This window comes from Ananas comosus, linkage group 14 (assembly GCF_001540865.1).
Source record: "Ananas comosus cultivar F153 linkage group 14, ASM154086v1, whole genome shotgun sequence".
Taxonomy (NCBI): Eukaryota; Viridiplantae; Streptophyta; class Magnoliopsida; order Poales; family Bromeliaceae; genus Ananas; species Ananas comosus.
The window spans coordinates 8,913,859-8,921,648 of NC_033634.1; the positions used below are offsets into that span (position 1 = coordinate 8,913,859).

A 7,790-nucleotide genomic window follows, 5' to 3' on the forward strand; every position below is an offset into this window, starting at 1 on the left:
CACGCGGTGCCTCGCCCCGCGCGCTCGCCTGCCTGCTCCCCGCGCGCCCGCGCCACACGCGCCCGCCTGCCCGCGCCCCCCGGTCACGCTCGCCCCCGCCCGCGCCTCCGCTCGTCACCACCTGTCTCAAAACAGAGGATTCATATATACTATAGATATAGGTATAATTCTAACTTTTTATTCTACTCCAATTCATAATTAACATGAATTAGTCTTATACATGAAAAACCCCACCTGCATAATTAACGGTGTAGAAGTATTCAAATTAGATAAAATTTTAATACAAAATTCTTTATACTATCTACACCAAGATCAATATTTCTGATCGAAAATTTTAGTGCTATATCACCACTTTTTATAGAATTTTTATTTTCAGCCGTTAAAAATTATAGATTCTGAATCCTTTCGATTGCTAGGTAAATGATATTGAAAAATCGCAAAAATTATTTTCTAGAAACTTCAAATACGCTAGATCAAATCTAACGGAGCCGATCGTCGATTCGGAAATTCCATCATCGAAAACGGTTCCGTGTTCCTAAGAGCACAGCAGTCGTGCTCTATATATCTATATATATAGAACTTGGCCCAATTCTATTCCTAATTCAAGTCAAATTAGGCTAGTCTAATTCATATACAACTTAATTTGAATCCACCAATAAGAATCCTCTTGAGGTCCTGTCTATTATACTATAGACCCGGTGCATAGATCAAATCAATAAAAAGGAAGGCATAATCTCTAACAGAAATGCCACTTGATCATCCCTCGTATTAAAACTTCTCTTTGGCAAGCTTTGGTAGAGGCGCTTTCTACGAACGTGGCTATCAAAAAAAGAATTCATGCTTGGGATTTGGTGTGTCCTCTATGCAACCTACATGGTGAAACTGCTAAATATCTTCTATTGTTGTATGATTTCTCTCGGGTAGTTTGGATGGCTTCTCTAGTATGTCATAAATTTGAATCTAAGCCTAATTCCCTTCTTGATTGGGTGCTTTTTCTCAAAGATTCTTTGTATTCTCAGGATGATATTTCTCTGATCTTTATCGTTTGCTGGATTTTCAATGTTATAAGTAAGGCCAACAGTATTATTTCAATCTCTTTCAATCTCTAAAAAGAGCATCCCAATAGCACGATGCTTCTAATGTGCGCATACAACTCTCAAAAGCAGCAGTGCGAATTAAATGTGATATTGAGTGTTGGATTGCGGCTTCCTGGAATGTTGGCTTACATGAGATGAGGATGTTCTTTCACAGTAAAGTTCTATCCCAATAATGTTAGTGACCTCATTTATGCCAGCTCGACTACCGAAGGAATATTATATACTATCTTACGGGCTCTTCAAATTATTAGTTCATGGCCAGCTTTTCGGACTATAATTTACTGTGATGCTTGAAATGAGTTTACTACTATTCTTTCTACTAACACACCATCAAATTGGGCCTACGCTCCTCTCATTAACGATTGTAGAACTTTATTGGGATTGCATCTAAATATTACCATCTCCTATGTCAGAAGAGATCAAAATATAGATACTCATAATGTTGCCGATGCAATTTACGATCGTGTTCATCTATTGTCTAACTTGTTTTGTCATCTTTGGCGTACTTCTACTTTGCTAATAAAACAACCTACGGGTTTTCCCTCAAAAACAAAAAAAACAAAAACAAAAAGTGGCTCGAGTTGTGATGCATGGCAATATCCTATTTTTTTTTGCAATGTTGCACATTCCAATAAACAGTGAAACAAAATATAGTAGAATAAAAAACATTCCAAGGAGAAAAAAAAAAAAGAAAAAAAGAACAGCATCATGAAGACTGAAAAAAATAAAATACATAATGAAGGTTCAATTTGTGGCGGTAACATTCTACGTTGCTTGCATGCTGATCCCAAATTTAAACTAATTTAGTATCATATATAGTTGGAGAGTTTTTCTGCTAGGATTGATCAATGCATCGCAGATGCATCATGAGAACCAAAACTCTGATTGATCAGTTAGAGAGTTTCTTCTTCGCACGCAGCTTCTTCGCAAGGCTCTAATCATCTCGGGACATGGCTTCTCGAAGAAAATTGTGAAGCTCCCTCAGGAAAGCTGTTCTTGATTTCTCCTCTTCGCCGTGCTCGCCCTGCAGAATAGGCGGCGTCGCAGCCGCCAAGATGCCCCCGGTTCCACAAAAGCTCTTCAGAGAGACCAGGCTCGGCTTGTAGTCCCCAAAAATCTGCCATTTCTTCGGAACACCGGACATTACACAATCCCAGGATTGTGGTGATGAGTTATTTCCGAATGACGACTTTCGCGTATCGTAGATCGCCAATTTATAACCGTACTGCAAAACAAATAAGAACTTATTGCCAACGCATACGCTTGTTTCGTCAAAGTTGGCGCGAAATGGCAGTTTGTATGTGCATAAATGCTCCCATTGGTTGTGCTCGTAGTCTTTCAGCACCCACAGTTCTGCCAGCTCGCTCGAAAATTTTGCAGCCATCATAGCAAGCTGTCCTGCAAACTCGAAGGTGCAGATNGCTCTCATCTGGAGGTTCCGTATAACCTCCTTCCACAATACTCCAAAGTCCTTGTGCGATGAGCAATGTTCTCATCTTAATTTTCCAAAATTCATAATTTTCTCCTCCAAAAATTGGAAGAGCGGCTTGAGTAACTCCTTGGTTACTGCCTACAACGGAAGCCATATATAACTTCCTTTTTACTTCAAATTATAGAAAACCCGACGTCAAATCTAGGCTCTGATACCAATTTGTTGGCTTTGGAGGAAAAGTATTTAACTATATAGAGAATAAGTAAAGGAGGCTATAATAGACAAGAGAAAAGAGTCTTAATCATATAAAAATTACATAATCGTGATTGAATTTCAATTGATCTTATGATTACAATGAAGGAGAAGAACTCCTTTTATAGCCTTCAATTGTGAGAGTTTTAGATCTAAATTTTCATAACTTACAATTAATAGCTTTAAGAGTTTCTTATTCAATATGTAACTCTAAAAATTGCTAACTCCATATATGATAATTTATTCTTGAGAAAGTGCATTAACTTCCAACAGGGGAGAGGGAGGTGGAGTGAGGAAGAGACAGAGCCGGGAGAGAGAAAGGGAGAGACCAAAGAGAAAAAATAAGGGGCCCACCGAAGCCCCCGCAAAACGCGGGGAGGCCTCGGTGAGAACTCTCGATTCAATAGATTTATAGATACTAGTGAAGTACTCGCGCATTGCGGCGAAATAATTCCGTAGAAATAAATATATAAATAAAATAAAAAATAGTAAAAAACAAGTCAAAAAAATTATATAAAAAAATAACTAAAAAATAAACAACTATTGCTGTAATAAAAATATAAAAATAAATTATAAAAAAGATTAAAAAAAAATAAATGCAAAAACCATACTAATAAGAAATTATATATAATTATATTTATAATTATATATAATTTTTAGAAAAAATAATTTATTGTTTTTACATTTTTGCCTCTATTCTTCTTTTATCTATCTATCCTTTTATTTTTATTTTTATTTTTTTACTTTTTATGTTTCATTTTTAAATTTCCTTCCTTATTTTTTTATATATTTTAATTTTTATTCAGCTTAATTAATAATTTATATTTGAATACAAATAATTAACTTATTTAAAAATTATTATATATTTTAAATCTTTTATAAAAAAAATAAAAATTTAGATTGAATAAAAAAAAAAATTATAAATTTTTTTAATCATTATATTGCAAGAGAACAAATAATATAAAAAAATTAAAGAGAAAAATTAAAGAGACAAATAAGTAGACAAACAAAAAAAAAAATCTATCCCTCTCTCCCTCTACCGCTCTCCTGTTGGCCCCACCCTCTCTCTCCTTCTCCTTTCCTCTCTCCACGTGCCACGCGGCGCCGGCCGCCCCGCGCACTGCAATGATTGTAGTTAGAAAGGAATTCATTGAGGCGGACGGTGGGTCAATTATTGTATATGCAGCAGAAAGGCGCGCTTTGCCCACGCCAGCGCTGCGCCGCCCCGCGCGCGGGCTCGCCGCCGATGCGCGCCATCCGCCTGCCCTGCCCCCGGCTCACTCCTCGCCCCGAGCCGCGCCGGCCCGCATCGTCGCCACCTGTCTCAAAACAGAGGATTCATATATACTATAGATATAGGTATAATTCCAACTTCTTATTCTACTCCAATTCATAATTAACATGAATTAGTCTTATACATGAAAAACCCCACCTGCATAATTAACGGTGTAGAAGTATTCAAATTAGATAAAATTTTAATACAAAATTCTTTATACTATCTACACCAAGATCAATATTTCTGATCGAAAATTTTAGTGCTATATCACCACTTTTTATAGAATTTTTATTTTCAGCCGTTAAAAATTATAGATTCTGAATCCTTTCGATTGCTAGGTAAATGATATTGAAAAATCGCAAAAATTATTTTCTAGAAACTTCAAATACGCTAGATCAAATCTAACGGAGCCGATCGTCGATTCGGAAATTCCATCATCGAAAACGGCTCAGGAGCGCGGAGGCTTCCATGCTCCTAAGAGCACAGCAGTCATGCTCTATATATCTATATATATAGAACTTGGCCCAATTCTATTCCTAATTCAAGTCAAATTAGGCTAGGCTAATTCATATACAACTTAATTTGAATCCACCAATAAGAATCCTCTTGAGGTCCTATCTATTATACTATAGACCCGGTGCATAGACCAAATCAATAAAAAGAAAGGCATAATCTCTAACAGAAATGCCACTTGATCATCCCTCGTATTAAAACTTCTCTTTGGCGAGCTTTGGTAGAGGCGCTTTCTACGAACGTGGCTATCAAAAAAAGATTTCATGCTTGGGATTCGGTGTGTCCTCTATGCAACCTACATGGTGAAACTACTAAATATCTTCTATTGTTGTGTGATTTCTCTCGGGTAGTTTGGATGGCTTCTCTAGTATGTCATAAATTTGAATCTAAGCCTAATTCCCTTCTTGATTGGGTGCTTTTTCTCAAAGATTCTTTGTATTCTCAGGATGATATTTCTCTGATTTTTATCATTTGCTGGATTTTCAATGTTATAAGTAAGGCCAACAGTATTATTTCAATCTCTTTCAATCTCTAAAAAGAGTATCCCAATAGCACGATGCTTCTGATGTGCGCATACAACTCCCGAAAGCAGCAATGCGAATTAAATGTGATATTGAGTGTTGGATTGCGGCTTTCTGGAATGTTGGCTTACATGAGATGAGGATGTTCTTTCACAGTAAAGTTTTATCCCAATAATGTTAGTGAGCTCATTTATGCCAGCTCGACTACCGAAGGAATATTATATACTATCTTACGGGCTCTTCAAATTGTTAGTTCATGACCAGCTTTTCGAACTATAATTTACCATGATGCTTGAAATGAGTTTACTACTATTCTTTCTACTAACACACCATCAAATTGGGCCTACGCTCCTCTCATTAACGATTGTAGAACTTTATTAGGATTGCATCTAAATATTACCATCTCTTATGTTAGAAGAGATCAAAATATAGATACTCATAATGTTGCCGATGCAATTTACGATCATGTTCATCTATTGTCTAACTTATTTTGTCATCTTTGGCGTATTTCTACTTTGCTAATAAAACAACCTATGGGTTTTCTCTCAAAAAAACAAAAAAACAAAAAAACAAAAAAGAGGCTTGAGTTGTGATGCATGGCAATATCCTATTTTTCTTGCAATGTTGCACATTCCAATAAACAGTGAAACAGAATAAAGTAGAATAAAAAACATTCAAAGGAGAAAAAAAAAAAAAGAAAAGAAAAAAAGAACAGCTTCATGAAGACTGAAAAAAATAAAATACATAATGAAGGTTCAATTTGTGCCGGTAACATTCTACGTTGCTTGCATGCTGATCCCAAATTTAAACTAATTTAGTATCATAGTTGGAGAGTTTTTCTGCTAGGATTGATCAATGCATCGCAGATGCATCATGAGAACCAAAACTGAGTCATAAGTCTAATTAATCAGTTAGAGAGTTTCTTCTTCGCACGCAGCTTCTTCGCAAGGCTCTAATCATCTCGGGACATGGCTTCTCGAAGAAAATTGTGAAGCTCCCTCAGGAAAGCTGTTCTTGATTTCTCCTCTTCGCCGTGCTCGCCTTGCAGAGTAGGAGGCGTCGCAGCCGCCAAGATGCCCCCGGTTCCACAAAAGCTCTTCAGAGAGACCAGGCTCGGCTTGTAGTCCCCAAAAATCTGCCAATTTTTCGGAACACCAGACAGTACACAATCCCAGGATTGTGGTGATGAGTTATTTCCCAATGACGACTTTCGAGTATCGTAGATCGCCAATTTATAACCGTACTGCAAAACAAATAAGAACTTATTGCCAACGCATACGCTTGTTTCGTCAAAGTTGGCGCGAAATGGCAGTTTGTATGTGCATAGATGCTCCCATTGGTTGTGCTCGTAGTCTTTCAGCACCCACAGTTCTGCCAGCTCGCTCGAAAATTTTGCAGCCATCATAGCAAGCTGTCCTTTAAAATCGAAGGTGCAGATTTGATTAAATGCATCTATGCGCATAAGTGAAGCACAGACTGGAGGCTCTAAACTTCTAATCTCTTCGCTCACCGCATCGGCTGACATGATCTTCATATTACAGAGATCGCAAAAAGCAATTGTTGTCCAAAAAATCTTTCCACCGATATATAGTCCGGTGCCAAACGTCAGAAGCTCAACATCACTACAAACTCTCCTCCATGATCCATGGCTCCCTAAAGTGCACACTTCGCATATCGATTTTTCACTGGAATGAAGAGAAATAGAAAAACGGAAAACTTTGTACACCTTTCTTAGCGGGTCGAAACCCAGCCCAAAACAGTATATATCGAGATCATGAAAAGGCGGGGCTTCAGCTGGCAAATATAGATATTCCCGAGTTACCGGATTGCACAAGACGATGGGCTCCTGAGCGGCGTGGCATTGAAAGATAAGCAAGCCATTACACGTGCCTTTGTACATATAGGCCTTAGAGTTGGCAACATGACAAATTGTGCTGCCATGTAGGTTAGCGTCACGACCCGTAAGCAGAGTTTTAACGCGAGCTCCGCTACTGATTGAATCAATTACTGGATCCTCGATCAGTAACATGCTGCGGTGGATATCGCGAACGAGCGCTCGCGTCGCATGAAGGTTGCAAAAGTGTGGGTCACTTACAATGCTGTGCCACAACTTCGATACACGGCTAAGCCTAAGCACAGATTTCGTTGGCAGCCTCGAAAGTATTTCTTCAAGGATTCCAAGTGAAGGTTCCTTAACCTTAGATACCCGTTTACAAGTTGGCTCCAACCTCCTCACTTGATGCAGATCCATTTGTTTTGTTTTCTGCAGTAAATTGAATCAGTTAAATTCAAATTAGGTGGATCAAAAATTTATCATATAAAACATTTAATGCTGAGCTCTCTCTCTCTTTCTCCTAGGAGCTTCAAGTTTTATTGTGCTATGTGAAGTTCAGTAATTTGAGCATGGCTTTTGCAAGTGTGAGAAATTAACTACCCAGTCAAAACTTTTGAAAAAAGTTCTTATTCTAATTTTTAAAATAAAAAGCTCTGCTGACATATTTGATGGTGCTCTCATACAATAAAATAAGAATAAAATCGTAAAGTAGAAAAGTCAAAATTTTCAAATCGCTGATCGGCAAAGTAAAAAAAGTACACAAAGAGAGGCCGGCTAATAAAGTTTTAAACTTACTCCTAAAAATCAATCTGTAAAATTATGAGATGAATGCAAGGTTATTGAATTACTCATGGTGAACGGTTAT

The 7,790-nt window shown here is 37.6% G+C and overlaps 1 long non-coding RNA gene across 1 annotated transcript; it reads left to right on the plus strand.

The window, feature by feature from the left end:
* On the plus strand, positions 31-6,837 carry LOC109720120. The gene is made up of 3 exons (XR_002218875.1): positions 31-161; positions 2,017-2,509; positions 6,522-6,837. It is a non-coding gene; the product is annotated as an uncharacterized LOC109720120 (long non-coding RNA).